This window comes from Gorilla gorilla, chromosome 3, assembly GCF_029281585.2.
Source record: "Gorilla gorilla gorilla isolate KB3781 chromosome 3, NHGRI_mGorGor1-v2.1_pri, whole genome shotgun sequence".
NCBI lineage: Eukaryota > Metazoa > Chordata > Mammalia > Primates > Hominidae > Gorilla > Gorilla gorilla.
In genome coordinates this window covers 169912584-169932805 of record NC_073227.2, presented here as the reverse complement: position 1 = coordinate 169932805, position 20222 = coordinate 169912584, and the positions used below count along the sequence as shown (strand labels likewise).

The 20222-nt window shown below is 40.3% G+C and overlaps 1 long non-coding RNA gene across 1 annotated transcript in view; it reads right to left on the bottom strand.

The window, feature by feature from the left end:
* LOC134758366 (uncharacterized) overlaps positions 1–20222 on the bottom strand; it is a 461884-nt gene that overhangs the window by 4465 nt on the left and 437197 nt on the right. The window contains exon 3 of the long non-coding RNA XR_010133523.1: positions 4582–4711. This is a non-coding gene — a long non-coding RNA (uncharacterized lncRNA). The remainder of the gene's footprint in view (positions 1–4581; positions 4712–20222) is intronic.

The window sequence follows — 20222 nt, the reverse complement described above, 5'->3', positions numbered from 1 at the left end:
CTGTTGGGAATTCACGTCTTATACAAATGACATGCCTAGTCCTAATGGGTTTTTTGCACCTTGTGTAAAGGAAACACCTCGCCCCACTAGCTTGTTTATAAAAAGTCTTTGCATTCAACTGTAAAACAGCAATTCTCTTTCGGGACCCCTCTCATGGCAGAGAGCTTTCTCTCTTCCTTCCGCTTATTAAACTTCTGCTCTAACTTCACCCTTGGAGTCCACTTTCCTTGTTTTCTTCAGTTGTGACGAAGAACTCCAGGTGATACCTCAGGTAAGAAGGCTGTTTCAAAACTATCACAGTGGGAATACCTGAATTTTGGAGGGGACATATTCAAACCACTGGTGGTCCTGTATCTCCTTCAGACAGCTTCCAAAAATAGAGTAAGGTCACATTTTAATATATCTCTTTTGGACCATATTGTGAATCTCTTTTGGACCATATTGAGAATACTCAAGGAAGAAATAAACTCAGAAGCCTCTATGCCATCCCCACCAAGACTGAGATTTATAGCTTGTTGGAGCGGGTGTGGCCCACTGGATGACACTGAGGAGCCATAGGCTGGGATTGGCAAGCAGGAAACAACCAGTTGGAATGTCAGGGAAACATGTTGGGGATGGGCAGTTTCTGAGTCTCCCTCACTGCACTGTCAAGGGAGCTGCCCACTGGGGTACTGGTGAAACTCACTGAAAGCCACCCACTGAGGTGCTGGCAGAACTCACTAGAAAGATGCTGGCAGGAGTGCCAGTAAGACTTGCTGGAGAATGTGCATTCCCTGGTCTCCCACATGAGGTGCTTGCTGGACACTGCATTGTAGAAGCCAGAAGAAAAGCAATGGAACAAGGCACTCATGCAGAGTTCCTCCAGCATCTTTTACTGATAAAGTTTAACCCAGAGATTACTGGCTCAAGAGACATTTTTATAGGATCCAGATTCAGTTTCAAAGTGAAGTACACAGTAGGGTGAATTTGTACTAAGAAGGTAACAAATTGGCAACTGGCACATGTTGGTAATAGATCTGGGAAACAAAATTCCAAGTCTGGTCTCCTGAATTATATCTTTCCTGATCATCAAGTTACTGGAGTAACTCCATTAGATATAGCAGTCCAGGAAGACCAAATTTCGTGGAATAAAAGCATGGAGTTGAGTCTAGGAAACAATTTAAATAATGGAGAAATTAGTTGTTACCAAGAGTTCAGTGACAGAGAAATGAATTTAGAGGAAAACATACCACCGACAGATTGAAAATACTAGGTCTTAGGTCTAGGACTAGAGTCAGCACTTGCAGAAACCCAGGAAAGTGTGTCTGTGTCCTAGTACCTCACTTGTCTCACCTGATACCCAGCCCTCTTAGGTCTATAACTATATGGCTCACAATTTTCACATTGTCTCCCAGGGACTGACACATGTGTGATTCCCAATAGTTACCGTTTTTTTTTCTTTTGTTTATTTTTTAAGACAGGATCTCACTATGTTGCCCAGATTAGTCTCAAATGCTGGGCTCAAGCAATCATCCCAACTCAGCTTCCCAAGTAGCTGGCATTACAAGCATGAGCCAGCATGCCCAGCAACTGGTTGCCTTTAATTACTAAAAAACCACTTATGAATTGAGATGCAAAGAGCATAAGTACGTAAAAGTGGGTGGAAGTTTTGTCCCAGTTCTGAATTTTAATAACATAGACTAGATAACCAAACAATAATTTTAAAAGAAACTTGGACATTCAGTGTCATAATGCAGGTATATTAGCAACAGTAGTATAGTACTCAAGTATATAAATTAATTCATTTTGATTGTTAAGCAATTATATTGGATTCTAACATTTAAGACTAGTGGAAATGAAGAGTGTCAGTGGCATCAGACTAATACACTTTTGATGTTTTCATGTCAGTTCATAGATTCTGAATCTCATGGGTTATCATGTGTAATACTAATTGATGAAGGCTGATAACCTTAAATACAAAGTCAGTCTAGGCTTCCTTTCAAATGCCGCAAGCAAGGAAACATCAAAGTGGCCACACACAGAGTGTCAGTACCATCTCAGCTGTTTCTACAGACTTAAAGACCCAAATTCCTTTTTCCCTCCTCAGCCCAGGGTCATCTTCTGGAATATTAGTCTAGAGCCTCTGGAGCACCATTATAGCCTGAATACCCAGTCCAGGAAGGCCCAACTTCACAGAATAAAAGCACAGGGCTGAGACTAGGGAACAACATAAAAACCAGTATATATATTGAAACAAGAGAGAAATTGTATATGCTTGTATATAACCAGGATTGAGGAAAGGTGCTGTGTGGTAGACATACCTGACAGCAATAACTTAAGAAATGAGGGCTACCACATGGAGGTTATGGCGGGGAGGGAGCTAAGTGAAGACGCTATGTACATAAACTGAATGCTTTTTATCAGTGAGAGCGGTTCTCCTGTCCAGCCCACTGACACTGGACAACCCTGTAAGTAAGTTCCCTCAAATACACCCTATGTTCCATTCACTGGCTCTGAATCTCTTCGTCGGCTTCCTGAACCTGGTGTCATCCCTGTTGTAGTTAACAGGGGTCCAGCACAACAGGTACTGCTGGAAGGAAGCAGGGTGGCTGTAGGTGTTGAGTCAACACAAATACCTGTGAGCAGCTTGAGGAATTTCCCAAAAGGTGGTAATTTATCCAGGAAAGATGAAAAGGAGCTCTGAGAGAAGCAAGGCTTCAAAGCATTTAAGGTTTTGAATATAAGTCACCAGGGGTTCTTGTTAAAATGCTGATTCTTATTAGGTACACCTGTGGTTCAGGCAGATTCTGCATTTCCAATAAGTTTGCTAATGTCAATGCTGCTGGTTTTCAGATCACATTTTGAAGAGCAAGGCTCTAGAGGGCAGTGCTCCTCAAACAGAGGGGATATTTGACCCCCAGAAGACATCTGGCAATGTCTGGAGACATTTTTTGGTTATTGTGGAAGTGCTACTGGCGTCTAGTGAGTGGAGACCAGGGATGTTGCTAAACATCCTACAAGGCACAGAATGGCCCCCACAACACACGATTATCTGGCCCAAAGTGTCGACAGTACTGTTGTTGAGAAAATCTGCTAGAAAGAACATCTTCTGAAGGGTTTAGCTTTCAAATGCTTTTCCCTTAAATGGGTAGGATTATGGTAAATGTCATATTTAAAGGAGAATTGCACAAACTTTCCTGAGTCATTGCAATGTCCTTTAATTTTCAAAGCCTTTCAGTAGACTTACACATTTGCATACAACTTTGTTCAGTGACATACTAAAGGTTAGCAGAAGAGACAATAGACAAATGGAGAGAAACAGTCATTTCACAGGTAGAAATATCAGCTCAGAGGGCCTAACAGAATAAAACTGCTAACAGTAACAGCAAGTAGTGGTAAAAGACTTTACAAAGCAGAGGGTATTCCACGAGTTTCCAGCTAAGTGAGAGGTGGCCCTCGGTAAAAAGTACATCAGAGCTGAGCACATAATTCAAAGAACAGTCCAGGAATTTCTGTTCCAAACCTGCCATTCCTGACCAAAGGAGAATGCTCCTCTAATATAAGAAATATCTCTTTTTCCTCAGATATTTATGGCTTGGGATGATAATATAAAGTACTGGTGAGCTGGACTATTATTCAATCAATACAAGTGGTTTACTAAGGCCAGTACCCATGGTCCATGGTGTACAGGCTAAATATTTTAACATACGTGTGTGTATATTTGGTAGTTTGATAGAGATGATGAGAGGCTGCCCGGAAGCATCCAAGGAAATGGAGAGTGGGGGTTAGACAGCAGCTGAGTTCTCTGGTGTGTAAAAGCCACCAAATCATGGGAGTCCTTTCTAACAAAGGGCCTTTATCTGTTCCAAGGAGGGACAGACATAATCTGAGATGGGTCAAGGATGCAACAGGAAGTCCAGCAAACTACACAATAGGCAGATTTGGTAAAAAGGTTGTAACAAGTACATCCTTGAAAAGGAAATTCCCATTCCACAAGAAAGGGTTTCTCACTCATCAAATGGTCCAGTTAATAAGTTAAGAATGCCTCAACCATTTCCTTCAGAGACTAAGCCATGTGGCAGAAAGTGTGACTTTTAATCCTATGATGCCAAATGTGATGTTTAACAGGTAGAGAGCACTTGGTCTCCTCCAAGACAAACAAAAGTGAATTGCTTTTCAAATCTCATCTTGGAACACCAGAGAGGAGGTGCAATAAATGTACTTCACTTCTATGACCTAAGTTTGAAAAGAAATTTTTAATAAGCAAGTAAGTTATAGTTAATAAGAAATAGAATTTTATTTGAAGAAAGAGCCATAAGCTGCTGAACACAATGGCTGCAATTGCCATCATTATTGGAAACTGGATTCCAAAATTCAAGGCTTGAACCAAGGATAGGACAGCCCTACTCCTTCAAAAGTGGCACCTGGGCAAATAAAACCATCCCCAGGCAATTGGCATTACCAGTCCAGCCTACATTCCCTGATATCACCAGTTTCAAAACCTTATCTGTTTATGTGTTCTTATTTACTTGGTACACCATTGTCTAAGATTTGTCCATTTTACCCTGGGTATCTCTTATTCCTGCTTTTTAGGTAACCTACCTTTTGCCACATTTTCTTGGCCTCTGTCAAATTTGGAGCTTTAATTCCTTTTGGCTGACTCCATCCTGCCACCAAGGGAGTACCACACCCACAGTGCTGAAGAGAAGCAGCTTCCAAAGAAAGTAGTTGTCTGGAAAATCAGAAAGAAGTACAGGTGATATGGTTTGGCTGTATCCCCACTCAAATCTCATCTTGAATTGTAGCTCACATAATCCCCACATGTCATGGGAGGGACCCAGTAGAAAGTAATTCAATCATGGGGACAGTTTTTCCCATGCTATTCTCGTGATAGTGAATAAGTCTCATGAAATCTGACGGTTTTATAAAGGGCAGTTCCCCTGCACATGCTCTCTTGCCTGCCGCCATGTAAGATGTGCCTTTGCTCCTTCTCTGCCTTCCACCATGATTGTGAGACCTCCCCAGCCATGTGGAACTATAAGCCCATTAAACCTCTTTTTCTTTATAAATTACCCAGTCTTGGGTATTTCTTCATAGCAGTATGAAAATGAACTAATACAGTAAATTGGTACCAGTAGAGTGGGGTATTGCTATAAAGATACTCAAAAATGTGGAAGCAAATTTGGAACTGGGTAACAGGCAGAGGTTGGAAGAGTTTAGAGGGCTAAGAAGAAGATAGGAAAATGTGGAAAAGTTGGAACTTCCTAGAGACTTCTTAAATGACATTGACCAAAATGCTGATAGTGATATGGACAATAAGTCCAGGCTGATATGGTCTTAGATGGGGATGAGGAACATTTTGGGAAATGGAATAAAGGTGACTCTTGTTATGTTTTGGAAAAGAGACTGGTGGCATTTTGCCCCTGCCCTGTAGATCTGTGGAGCTTTGAACTTGAAAGGGATGATTTAGGGTATCTGGTGGAAGAAGTTTCTAAGCAGCAAAGTGTTCAAGAGATGACCTGGGAGCTGTTAAAAGCATTCAGTTTTATGAATTCACAAAAATATGGCTTGGGATTGAAACTTACATTTAAAAGGGAAGCAGAGCACAAAAGTTTGAAAAATTTTCAGCCTGATTATGCAATAGAAAAGAAAAATTCATTGTCTGAGGAGAAATTTAAGCTGGCTGCAGAAATTTGCATAAGTAACAAGAAGCCAAATGTTAATCACCAAGACAATGGAGAAAATGTCTCCAGGGCATGTCAGAGGCCTTCATGGCAGCCCCTCCCATCACAGGCCCAGAGGCCTAGGAGGAAAAAATGGTTTTGTAGGCAAGGCCCAGGTCTTGCTGCTTTGTGCAGTCTCAGGACATGGTGCTCTGTGTCCCAGTCATGGCCAAAAGGGGCCAATGTACAGCTCAGGCCATTGCTTCAAAAGGTGTAAATCCCCCAAGCCTTGGTGGTTTACGTGTGGTGTTGGGCCTGCAGGTACACAAAACTCAAGAATTGAGGTTTGGGAATCTCCACCTAAATTTCAGAGGAGGTATAGGAATGCCTGGATGTCTAGGCAGAGGTGTGCTGTAGGGGTAGGGGTGGTGCCCTCATGGAGAACCTCTGCTAGAGCAGTACAGAAGGAAAATGTGGGGTGGGAGACCCCACACAGAGTCCCCGTTGCAGCACTGCCTCATGGAGCTGTGAGAAGAGGGCCACCATCCTCCAGACCCTAGAATGGTAGATTCAATGACAGCTTGCACCATGCACCTGGAAAAGCCACAGACACTCAATGCCAACTCATGAAAGCAGGCAGGAGGGGGGCACTGTACCCTGCAAAGCCACAGGGGAGGAGCTGCCCAAGACCATGGGAACCCAGTCATGCATCAGCATGAGCTAGATGTGAGACATGGATTCAAAGGAGATCATTTTGGAACTTTAAGATTTGACTTCCCTGCTGGACTTTGGAAGTGCATAGGGCCTGTATCCTCTTCGTTTTGGCCAATTTCTCCCATTTGAAATGGGTGCATTTGCCCAATGCCTGTACCCCCATTGCATCTTGGAAGTAACTAACTTACTTTTGCTTTTACAGGCTCATAGGCAGAAGGGACTTGCCTTGTCTCAGATGTGTCTTTGCACTGCGAACTTTTGAGTTAATACTGAAATGAGTTAAGACTTTGGGGGACTGTTAGGAAGGTATGATTGGTTTTGAAATGTGAGGACATGAGATTTTGGAGGGACCGGGGCAGAATGATGTGGTTTGACTACATCCCCACCCAAATCTCATCTTGAATTGTAGTTCCCATAATCCCCATTGTAGTTCCCATAATCCCCATTGAATTACCCAGTGGAAAGTAATTCAATCATGGGGATGGGTTTTTCGATGATGTTTTTGTGATAGTGAATATCTCATGAGATCTGATGGTTTTGTAAAGGGCAGTTCCCCTGCACAAGCTCTCTTGCCTGCCACCATGTAAGATGTGCATTTGCTCTTCCTTCACCTTCTGCCATGATTGTGAGGCTTCCCCCAGCCATGTGGAATTGTGAGTCCATTAAACCTCTTTTTCTTTATAAATTACTCAGTCCCGAGTATTCCTTCATAGCAGTATGAAAATGAACTAATACAATAGGCATACCTAGGAGATATTACAGATTTGTTTCTAGGTCAATTACAATATTAAAACAAATATTGTAATAAAGTGAGTCACAATTTTTTGATTTCCCACAGCATATGAAAGTTATGTTTACACTATGCTGCAGTTATTAAGTGTGCAGTAGCATTACACCTAAAAAAAACCAACGTATATACCTTAATTTAAGAATACCTTATTGTTAAAACAGGCTGACACAGAGTTACAAAGTGAGCAATGCTGTTGGAAAAATGGTGCCAATAGCCTCACTACACAGGGTTGCCACCATCTTCAACTTGTAAAAAATCACAAAGAAGCAAGGCACAATAAGGGAAACCCAAAAAAACAAAATATGCCTGTAAACCTGTACTTCCCTTATTCCTTTCTATGCTGAAAATGATATGATGATATGAACGTTTTCTACCTTTCATGCAACTTATCAAATTCACAGTATTTACAAAAATCAGAAGGGAAGCAACGTACATGAAATACAGTGTTAGGATCATGCCCTGGACTTCCGCAATTGGCAAATCATCTGCCTGAAATACCTTTGGCCCCACTCCCCTTCCCTCACCATAACTGCTCAGGCTTTGGATTCATACAGGCGTGTTGTCAAGGACTAGACATGTTATGCTAGGCAAACAGCTCACCTTTATAAGCCTAATCTATAAACCGACACTAGTAGTCCCTGCCTCATAGGGTTGTTGAGAAGATAACAAAAGAAATGAATGTAAAATGCTTAGTTAGCATTGTTCAAGGAACTTAAGAGGCACTATTGAAATGAATAAATGAGATAATGGCCAAGTAAGTTGGCCATAATTGACAACATTTGCCACGGAGTCTTTAATCATAGCATGAGCAATAAAAATGATAGCTAACTATGTGGCAAGCACTGTTCTAGATGCTCTCACCTCACAACAAAGCCAAGAGGTTAATACTAGTAGCATCTTTTCATGGGTGAGAAAATCAAGGCACAGAGAAGTTAAATGACTTGCCCAAGGTCAAATAATTAGAGGATGGTGTTGATAATAATTTTTATAGACCTAATTAGACCTAAACCAACATGTGTTTAGTACCCATAATGCATTAAATCCTACACTAGGCACTAGAGATGCCTCTACCCTCCTAGAGCTTATTGCCAACCTGTTGGACAGAGCACATGTGCTCTGGTGTCCTTGAATTCAGAGTTTTTCAAACATCAAGGTACAACAAATTTAATATATAGCAAAAAAAAAAAAAAAAGAGAAGAAAGAAAGAATAGAGAAGAATTGAAAACATTCAAGAGCATTGCACACAACCAGGGCAATTATTGTTTCATGAAATCTTTGTTTCACGTGTGTGTGTGTGTGTGTGCACACACACGTGCACTTATACATATCTTGGGTATAATGTTAAATGTGTAAAATGTGTTAAGTGTGGGTCACAGTCAAAAAGGTGTGAAAACACTGCCTTGACAAATTGCATACTCTACTTCATTCTCCCTGAGGAACCTAGGGCAATACTCTTCACACACATTCTCCTCAATTTGTCCAACAAATAGCCGTTTATGCTGAGAAATACATATTTTAAGGAAAAAAGAAATGTCTTCCCACATTTTATAAATGGTTTGCTCCATTTCCAAAGTTCAAGTAGTCGTGTAAAAACTACATTGCTGAGCAACCTAAAAAGACACATTGCCACCCCCAGAAGCCCACCTTCTAAAACATATTCACACAGACACACACTAAAATGTTTGGAGGCTCCCTGAAGACTACAAAAGAAAAGCAGTGGCCTGCGTTCCACATCCCAATCGTGCAGGACCCACTCTTAGTTACTCTGAGCATGAACATGCATACATCTTCAATAGATTATGTGTTTTGTATCAAAAGATGCAGTGGAGGAAAAGCATATATTTTGAAATGCTGTAGCTTTCATGAGGCACATTTGTCATAGACACAGGTTTCATCCATAACTCATGGTGAGGCAAGAACGTTTTTGTTGTCACTGCAGCCACTGTTATATTCTGTAGCAAATTCTCTCAAATGATGCCGCTTTTATCTTTTATGGCATAATTCTTTGGGAAGAGAAGGTAAGGTTGTTTCTCATTTGTCCCAACTGTTTTTTTATTTTTTTTGGTAGACCTAATTAGATTCACTGTCAGGGCTACTCTTTTCAGTCAATGCCCTTCTCCCTCCCAAGGCTTTTATAGTGTATTATTTACCCACAGTAACTAAGGGTGATGGTTATTTTCAATTCTAGGACTCATTACTCCTGCTCCTCCATTTTTAAACCATTACTTTTTATTCTTTCTGTACCCTGCGGCATCTTATGAAATATAAAATATAATAAAACATTCAAACATTTGACATTCTCCTTATGGGTTTTCAAAGAAGCAAGTGTGCACACGCTTTAGCTTTCATTTCATTAGTTACCTCTGCACTCCAACAACGTTCTCAGAATAGCAAAACAGATCCACCTGCACTTGCTGGTTGGCAGGGCAACCCATTGCCATCATTGTCATCATCATCATCATCATCATCCTCCTCCTCATCATCATCTTACTTTCACTTCCATGGCAGATTGTACAAAAGCCAGATTAGCTGTACCAACAGACTTTCAATCTGAATCCTGCTTCATACTTTCCTGGAGCTGGCCTAGTTCCAAGTTAACCTTACAGGGATGGAGAGAGATACAGATAAGACTTGGAAATTTGGAAGGTGGGCAGCTAAGAGAGTGCTTAGCTCCCAGGGCAGGTGACATATTTGTGTTCTCTTCCCTAGTTCCCTGTTACAACTTGTAGAACTTTTTTCAAAAATGAATAATTTCACAGCAAAACTAATATGCATGGTGATATAGTTTGGCTCTGTGTCCCCACCCAAATCTCATCTCAAACTGTAATCCCCATGTGTCAAGGGAGGAACCTGTAATCCCCACATGTCAAGGGACAGAGGTGATTGGATAATGGGGCGGTTTCTTCCATGCTGTCCTCATGATAGTGAGTGAATTTTCATGAGATCTGATGGTTTTATAAATGGTAGTTTTTCCAGGCTTCTTCTCTCTCCAGACGCCATGTGAAGAAGGTCCTTGATTCCACTTGCACTGTGGTTGTAAGTTTTCTGAGGCCTCTCCAACCATGTGGAACTATGAGTTCATTAAGCCTCTTTCCTTTATAAATTACCCAGTCTTGGGCAGTTCTTTAAACTAGTGTGAGAACAGACTAATACACATGACCAGGTGTAGTGGCTCATGACTGTAATCTTAGCACTTTGGAAAGCCAAAGTGGGAGGATCACTTGAGACAAGCCTGGGCAACACAGTGACACCCTGACTCCACAAAAATATTCTGCAAATTCAAAAATAACTAATGCAAAAGTTAAAATAGAAAGTTCTTCAATTGGTGTCTGCAATGACCCCATGAACTGATATTTGGGGATATTTGTCCCCCTCTACAAAGTTAAGCCTGAGTACTTCTCAGACCATAAATGCCTAGGAAGCCAAATTGGACCCCTGCAGAGCTAACATAATTTCTCAAAGGCAAGGTGGTATATAAAAAAGAAGAGATGGGAGTCGAGAAACTTTCATGTTAAGGAAATTTATGCCACTGAATTGTTATTTCACCTTGAGGATCAACTTTCCTTTGTGTACAGTGAAGAACGGACTTTTCTGCTAAAACACCAGGATCTCATCTACAGTCCTGCAGGTTCCAAGCCCTAGCCTTGGCTTTCAGCCACAATGCAAATGTTTGCAGAGCCTGAGCTGCTATGCACCATTACCCTTGCCTCACAGTTTTCCCATACTTTCTCAGAAAATAAAAGCCTTACTTTATTTGCTGCATTCCTGGTCAGTCTGTGGATGGCACGGATTTCCCAGTGGCTCCCAAATATGCTACAACATTGAATGCGGTACTTCCAGGTGACCTTCAAGCATTTTCTCCTAGGGGTAGCTTGAATTTACCATGGATTCTGCAGACTGATATTTCCTTTCAGAACTGACTGTCCTTGTCACTTAAGGGAGGACAGGGTCTTAACCTCACCATTGTCCTTTGTAGCATTGAAACTTTTATGATAGACTCCCTTGTTACTCAGTTGCTCACAATGTAGCAAACTGAGTAAATTCATTGATCATCATTTTTTGTTGGCAGAGTTGACTGGCAACACAGAGTCTTTCACCAGGATTCTTCAACCAGGCATGTTAAAATTCAGAAACAGTCAACACGTTATTTTTCTTACCAGGCTGCTTTGAATCACTGAGAGAAAAAGAAACCAGAGCTAGAATGAGAGTGGAGCAAGTATAAGGAAGAGAACAAGAGTGAGAGTGAGAGTGAGAGTGAGAAAGAGAATTGTGCTCCATCCTCCTTGAGTTTCAGTGTTCAGCCCAAATGCTGATTATACACAATTTCTCAAGCATTCTTTCAAAAAAATTCCTCTTTTGCCTAAGAAGGTATTATTTGGGTTTCTGTCACTTGCAACCAAAAAGATCCTGAATAAAAAATAGTTAGACTAAGATCATCTAATCTAAAAAGCCACTCAGTGTTTGGATGTCTTCTGCCTGTATTACAGTGAAGGGCACTTGTGTCAGAGAACTAGCTACTTCCTAAGGCAACACTTTTGATCAACTCTAACCATTATTATTAAATTACTCTATTTGAACTGATGTCTCTCCCATGGCAGTTTCCTCTGGTAGTCTGTGAACTACCCTTAGAAGAAACAAGGATACCTTCCAAATGGTGGTTCTTTACTATTCCAAGGCAGTTACTAGACATCTGTTAGTCAAAGAGTTAACTTTTGTTTTTCCCAAGACTCAAATACTCAATTTCTTCCTCTTTCTAAAATGTGTTCCTCTTTCTCAATGTGTTTTTAAATCCCTTCATCTTCCTGGTGACAGTTTTCTGACTACCAATGGTATAGAACTGAGAACTGGACACAATACATAGCGTGTGGGCAGTGCAGAAAACGGCAGTCCTGAATCCAGGGCTATTCTTCAATCTAAGTTTGCACTTACGCTTTGGCAATCACAATTAAGCCTGTTGTTGGCTAAGACCCATAATTGTTTTTCACTCATGCTATAGATATGTTCCCATCTCCTTGGCCTCATGCTTATGAAGTTGGTTTTTACATCCAGGTATCAGATCATATGCACTCCCTACAAAGTTTCATTTCAAATTCAGTGAAGCAAAAATTGAGAATGATTATGAAAAAGTTCTGGAGATGGATGGTGGTGATGGTTGCACAACAATATACTTACTGCCAATGAACTGTACACTTAAAAACAGTCAAAAGGGGCCAGTGTGGTGGCTCACACCTGTAATCCCAGCACTTTAAGAGGTTGAGGCAGGCAGATCACAAGGTCAGGAGATTAGGACTATCCTGGCTAACATGGTGAAACCCCGTCTCTATTAAAAATACAAAAAATTTGCCGGACGTGTCGGTGTGTGCCTGTAGTCCCAGCTATTTGGGAGGCTGAGGCAGGAGAATTGCTTGAACCTGGGAGGCAGAGGTTGCAGTGAGCTGAGATCGTGGCATTGTACTCCAGCCTGGGCGACAGAGCGAGACTTCATTTTAAAAAAAAAAAATCAAAAGGGTAAATTTTACGTTGTGTATATTTTACCACAATAAAAAAATTTTGAGGAAATTTAAATGTGGATTGGATATTATGATCTGAGGGAATTCTTGTTAATTTTCTTAGGTGTGATCCATAGTACTAGAGTTGTATAAGATAAGGTATTTAGAAGATATGAAATGGCAAAGTTTCATGAGGTCTGCACTTTGCTTCCAAATAGCAAAAAATTCGATATTTGCTAAGACAGGTAAAGAAAACTGATAAAATGTTAACAGTTATTAATCTAAGGACTTGGTATATTAATATTCATCGTAGTATTCTTTCAACTCTATTGTATGTATGGAATTTTTCTTATTAAAACCTCAGAGAGAATTCTGATAAACTGACAAAATTGTGGTTTTGGAAAGCCAGTCACTTCAGTTTAAATTCTGACTGAGCTACCCAGCAGCTATGTGACCTTGGATAAGCTTAATAATCGCCTGAATTTGAATTTCTTCATCTCTAAATTGGAACAAGATAGAACCAGTTATGATGATTAATTAGGCTTTTTCATTCATCTAATACCATGTCCCAGGCACAGTGCCAGGTGCTGGACATGACGCTTGTAACATGGCACAGGGAAGATGCTCAGTAAGTGCAAGTTCACCTCCTCTCAGCCCTCATGAGAAGATGCTCATGCAAAGAAATATGTGCTGAACTAGCCCTTTAGCAGAGGACAAGGTCTCCAGACTACACCAGTCATCTTTGATGAGGAAAAGAAGATACAGCAGGGAGACCAGACCCCTGGCAGGTGATGCCCCCAGGGGAAGGAAGGCCTCCTGGCCCCAGGATATGGTCTGAGAGTGTGGAAGTCTGGAATGACCAGAAGTTTCAACAGGAGAGAGGAGAAATGAGAAGGACCTTTAAAGAGGCTTATGTTCACTTCGTAGCCAACTTGAAATCTGCCTAAAGTGCTACTTCTTTATTGCTTAAATGCATTTTAAAAGATATGAAGTTTTAAGTGTCATTTTCTTCAAGCTTTCAAAGATCTTCCTCTATCCCCCTCTCATCAGAATAGGGCCCAGAGTAGAGCACAGAAAGTTCTTTAGGATCTGATGCTTACTCCTCTTTTCAGTCCCACTACTTCCTACCCTCTTCAGTTCTATAATTCAGATGCTTGGAATTAACTTGCAATTAATACCCTGATTGCTTTGGGCCTTTGCACCCATAATATTTCCTCTGCCTGGGAAGCCTCACCCTCACCCTCACCCATCCTCAACTTCACAGCTAATTCCTATTGCCTTCCTCAGGCAATACCTTTAACCCCCCAGCTTTTTGTGCAATATTCTTGCATTTATTATTCTATGCAATAATATTCTGTTTAACTCAATATTTGCCACCCAAAGTCTCCAAGTCCTCATTAGTTCTGGGTCATCATATTTCCTTCAAAGCCTACATTAAATTGCTTGGGTGGAAAACTCCAGGCAGTCCTCCCTCATTAGCTTGAATTTCCAAGGGGCTTAGGTTCTGGCCACCACTCACTCTGACCCCCTCTTCTCATTCGTCGACCTACCTCCAAGAGTACCTCTTCGCTTTCCAGCATTTCACCCACACAATAAAAATTTCCTTCTCCTGCATTCCTCCAACTTACCAGGAATATAAGGTTGCTGGACATAATAGGCTTTTCATAAGGTCATAAATAACAGGCACTAATTGCAGCCCAGTACAAGAAATAACTTTACCTTCCATATTCCTTAAAACTTCTCCACAACAGGAAATTTTTACTGGCCCTGCCTCTGCTGAGAGCCCAGCCAGCTGCCTAGTGTCATGTCTCACTCTAAAATCCTTTCTACTGCTCTCTCTACTTTATTTCAATTCCTCAGGACCAACATGAAAACTCCAAATTCTTCACATTTATTATGTGGATCAGTTTTGCTCATCTGTCCAAACCTCTTCCAACATACTACCTCTAAGATACTTTGTGTTTTACAATTAAAACAGCCCATTCTATCATTTTCCTGAATAAGAAATTCTTTCCCCTAAACAAACCTCTGCTGGCTCAAACCTCTACCAGCATTAGTTAATATGTCATCTCTATCATAAAGCTAGAGGATCCTTGAGGTTAGAATCTCGCTTGGATCACTAGCAAGTAGCACAGTGACTGATGCACGAAGGAGTCTCTGTGAGTGTTTGATAAAGCGAAAAAGTGAGGAAGAAAGCAGAGAATTCAATCTTTTCTTGCACTTCTAAAATTGTGTGGTGTCACTTTCTACTTAAACTCCTCCACTAGACTCTTTAAGATCAATCGGCTTCCAGAATACCCTTTCTGTTTTGTCCTTCTAGGCTGTCAGTCTTAGAAGGGCAAGACTCTCAAGGGACAGCCCAATCCAATGCTTCCTGTGATGGGGCGGGCAATTCTAATCCTAATGCTGTCTAATATTTGGAATACCACTTTATCAGTAGCTACAGCCCACATTCTCTGTTTGTTTTATGAATAATAAAGTTGATATTTTGGTCACATTCCCAAAAATATTAGTGATACGGTTTGGATATTTGTCCCCTCCAAATCTCACATTGAAAAGTGATCCCCAATGTTGGAGGTGAGCCTAGTGGGAGGTCTTTGGGTCATGGGGTTAGATCCCTCTTGAATGGCTTGATGTGCTCCCTATGATAATGAGTGCCTTCTCAATCTATTAGTTTGCAAGGGAGCTGGTTTCTAAAAGAGCCTGGTACATCCTCCCCTCTTTCTCTTGCTCTCTCTCTTGCCATGTGACACAACTGCACCCTCTCCCCTTCCACCATGATTATAAGCTTTCTGAGGTCCTTCCAGAAGCAGATGCCAGCACTACGCTTCTTGTACAGCCTGCAGAACCATGAGCCAAAATAAGGCTCTTTTTTAAAATAAATTCCTCATTTCAGGCATTCCTTTATAGCAACACAAAATGGACTGATATAATCAGTTTTGTCAAATAATAAACTTGATGTTTTGGTCACATTCTCCAATGTTACTTTCATCAGTAATAAAGGAGATATTTAGACAAAAAAAGCCTGGCACGGTGGCTCACACCTGTAAATCCACACTTTGGGAGGCCGAGGTGAGCAAATCACTTGAGGTCAGGAGTCTGAGGCCAGCCTGGCCAACATGGTGAAACCCCATCTCTACTAAAAATACAAAAATTAGCCAGTGTGGTGGCTCATGCCTGTAATCCCAGCTAGTTGGGAGGCTGCGGTACAAGCATTGCTTGAACTCAGGAGGTGGAGGTTTCAGTGAGCTGAGATCGCACCACTGCACTCCAGCCTCAGTGACAGAGCAAGACCCTGTCAAAAAAAAAAAAAAAAAAAAAAAAAAAAAAAGGTTGCTCTTCATTAAATGGCTTCCCACTATGCTGGGAATAAATTCCCAATTCCATGCCATGCCATGGCCTGTGTGACTGGACTGTGTCTTTCTCTCCAGCTTTATCTCCTTCTGTTCTTCCCTCTCTCCCCACTCTAGCCTGTCTCACACCCTCTCTGTCCTAGAAACCCCACCAAGCTCATTGCTTCTTTAAGCCTTTGCATTTGTTCCCCCTTCAGCCATCCCCTCTTCCCCCAGCAGCCGTGTCTTTTGGGTTTCAGCTCAAATGTCACCATCCCAGAGGTCTCTTTCATGATCACTCATGCCCCACTCCACCCCATTCCCTTTTGTCATATCATTCTGTTGCATTTTCTGTGTCCTACACGTTATGACCTAAAATGATCTTGTTGTGTGTTTAATAACTCATATCTCAAGTCCTACTCACATCCATCACTAATGGAATGTCAACTCCATGAGGGCAAAAACTAAATCTTCTTGATTTGCCTCTGTATTCTCAACACCTAGAATAGTACCTTGTAAACAGTAAGTGCTTAATAAATATTTATAGAATGGATTTACGAATAAATTGTTCATCTAATTTACTCACAGTTTAAGGTAGTAGGAATTTCAGGAACAACTTTGAAGAACTATGTCAGTATGTCTGCTTTAGAAACAACTTATTTACATATTTAAAGTAATAATAGCTAACGCACTGTGATAATGCTTGTAAAATCTGCCCACTCTCTGTGAAGAGCTGGGGCCGCACTGCCACGTATAGCAGGATAATCTTAAATTGTTCTCTAAACAGACTCTAATTGATATCATCTTGGAAAACATGGCCACATTTTTATGCTAGCTCTTCACACTCTACATTAGATGAAAGATGATACAGAAAATGATATATAAAAGACTTTCGAGAAGCACAAAATGATTCTCAGATATTTCTAAAGGTAACTGATCTTTTCTAATATTCCCAGACAGTTGATACATTTCCCTAATCTTCTGATCCACTCTTCTTTAGGACTTATTGAATGTCTCTTCTCTGGTAAAATCTCTGAATTGTCTTTTACATGGACTGTTTCAAAGATATGCTCTCCAGATTCCCTGTCCAATGTGAAAGTCCAAACTAGACTTGCTCCATTGGGCATTCCAGTTCACTCCATGGCCCTGGTGCTCAATCTAGGTCACACTATAAAAGGTTTCTATTGCCTTTGGTAGCCTCTGGTGATATTTCCAGGTTCTATGAGCTCCTCGAACTTGACCTATATTACCTGTTCTCTTCTAAATTTGTTCTCCCTCCACCCCTTTATCCTTCCCTTTGCCTCTCAATTCCTACAGTTCAGTTTGAGATCTGGTTTCTTGAATTTCCAGGAAAGGAAACGCATTGCCATTGCCAAGCTATCTTCTCTGATTATAGTTATATCTCTTCCAAGGACTTAGAAAGGGTAAGTACACTGCCATAATCCTAGGCAGTATTTCCAAGAACTAGAACTTCCCTACCATTTGCAGGGCCCTGCGTTTTTCCTCTCTTCAGTCTCTAGGAACTAAGGCTCCTCTCACTATTCTCCATAGCAGTGTCTGACTTCAAAAGCGCCCTTCACCCACTGGTGCCCATCATCTGAACAATGAAGTATACTTTTTCACTTTGCAGGAATCTATTACACTTCAGATTAGGATTAATCTATTTAATCACTGCCTCTTTATCCTTCATTCCCTTTAGATTCCTTTATTCCTCTGGGGAGCTTCACTTTGCCATGAGCACATGGGCAAACAGCCTTCTTTCCTATTTTCATTCCACTCCCACCCACAGCCAAGCCTTCTCCCAAGCTGCACGCTAAACTGAGAACATCCTCCCTGTCTAAACTCATTTACTTTTCTCCCTCCTTTCATTTAAACAGCTCAGAAAAGTCTATTCTTACAAAGACTTTCCAGAACAATTAATGTTTTGTATTTATAATTTATTTAACAGTGGTTTCCAAAAATAATTTATGGTATATATAATCACCCGGGAAAAAATTATTCTTTTTATATACAACACAAGTTGTATCATACTACCTATGTACTTATCTCCCTGACTTAAGTAACTTAACATTTTCAGTTAATTATATTCCTAATATACTTTTATTTATCACCAGCATCATCATAATCTCAGACTACAATTTTAGAAGACACTGTAAATAATGAATACCACTTATATGAATATTTACAAGGGGTAAAGAACTTACATCAGAAACTTTATAAAGTCTCTAATCATAATAACACTTTAAATTTGGGGAAAAGAATTAAACTAATCATATTTATCTCAATCTGAAAAAAATGTAAAACTTTATTCCTATTTTAAATATAAATGGTAGTAGTCCCTGGATTAGGCTTTCGGAGGGCATGGACTATATTGTTTTTCTCTTCAATGTACTCAGCACCCCACACAGTTGTGGGCACATAATGAATGCTCATTATGTATTTGGTGGATGAATGAATATATATATAACATAAAGAAAGATGCTTGAGATTATATAAAGGTAAATGCTAAAATTTGAACTCAATTCAGCTCTTTCAGACATCAAAGCCAATAGGGTTTTTTTTTCCTTCTTTTTCTTTTCTTTTTCCCACAAAAAAGAAGTCTTGACTCTTTCCATTACCACATTCAGGACTGCCATTATCCCATGTTACTTCGTTGTTACTTAATAGCTTTAATTGTTAAAATTCTGACTTGAGTTTAATGACTCCAAAAGACCAACCTACAAGACAGATGAAATTCCAAAAGCTGGCAATAGTGTGTCAGTCACATGACCCAAGCTTGTAAGGCTTAAAACTGCTGGCTAATTTGATCAACATAGAGATAAGAAAATTTTATCTTTTTTCTCTAAAGATAATATATTATAAAAATAATTGAACTTAAATAGTATTAACTATTACAGCATAAAATTCTTTAGAAGCACATTTGAAAGGAAAAAATCTAAGGTGCAGTTCAAGAGCTTCCCAGACCTCTTTCAGATGGTCAAAATTACCTCCCTCTGACGTCAAGCTTGTTTCAGAGAAATTTCCATGAGCAGTTTGTTAGAAAACTTAGTCTCTTTTCTTTCAGGCTAGTCACCACTTTCCACACTTTGCATACACAAGAGACAGTGTCAGTTTACCTTTTCAACTTTCTTTTCTCTCCAAGTTTGGTCTTTTTTTTCTTTTTTTTCATGATGCAAAATCAAAAAGTGAAGAAAAGGCTCCATGATAGCATGATGTTGCTGAGAAACTGTTGTCATCTAATCAGAAGAAAGTATCTACACTTTATTTACGTTGGTTTTCTCCATTCTACCTGTCAAGATTCTATTTTCCCAACACATATGAACACAGCTCATTAAAAGCACACATGTGCAAGCCATGGTAAGAGAGACCCAAGACCCAGTTCCACACTGGCAGGGACATTAGAGATTCAAATCAAGGGAGTAATCTTATTTATTGAGCAAAGTTTGAGAGCCATTACAGAAATGGACGAGGAAATATCACATCTACAAAGTCCCAGAGGAACAAAAGATCATGTCACTTTTAGGAAGCTGAAATGGTTCAATATGTCCAAATGCACATGAGATATCCATCAGCACCTACTTGTCCACAGCCCCTTATGACTGAAATTTTCCAGCCTATGGTCTCCTGCTTCCCACTCAGTCACGTTTTAAAGCATATGAACTTTTTACTCACATCAACTAGAGCTGGTGAAACCAGGACTGGTACTACCTCAATCTACCTGTTGGCTCATGACACATGACACTTAGCATTGAAAGATAAGTAAATCAATAAGTTTCGTTTCTCAGAAATTTGACCTAAAAATCGCCAGGAAAATGAGCTAGATAAGAGTGAGAATTAAAACTAAGATGTTGGAGGAACAATGATGAGACATACAAGCTAAATTTGCCAGGGAACAGAAGTTATTAGTACAGGTAAAAGGACAAATAAGAGAGAAAAGTGGAACATACATGCAGAGAGCAGCAAAGCATGCTCCTCAAAGAGCTTTTTAAAAATACAATTTTATTTTTGTTAAATCTATCACAAAAATGTACCCTCATAAACATGAAAGACAAGGCTGTGTGACCAGCCTGGCTATGGTCCACTTCATCACCTTTGTTTTTCCTGGTACCATTCACATATCTCTTCTCATTCCATTGTACAAATGACCCCACTTTACAGATTACAAAACTGAGGCATTGAGAAAATAAGTGACTGGCTGAAGTGAATATGGTATATTTTTGGTGCCCTTCAAGAACTTACATTTTTTACTCATTTA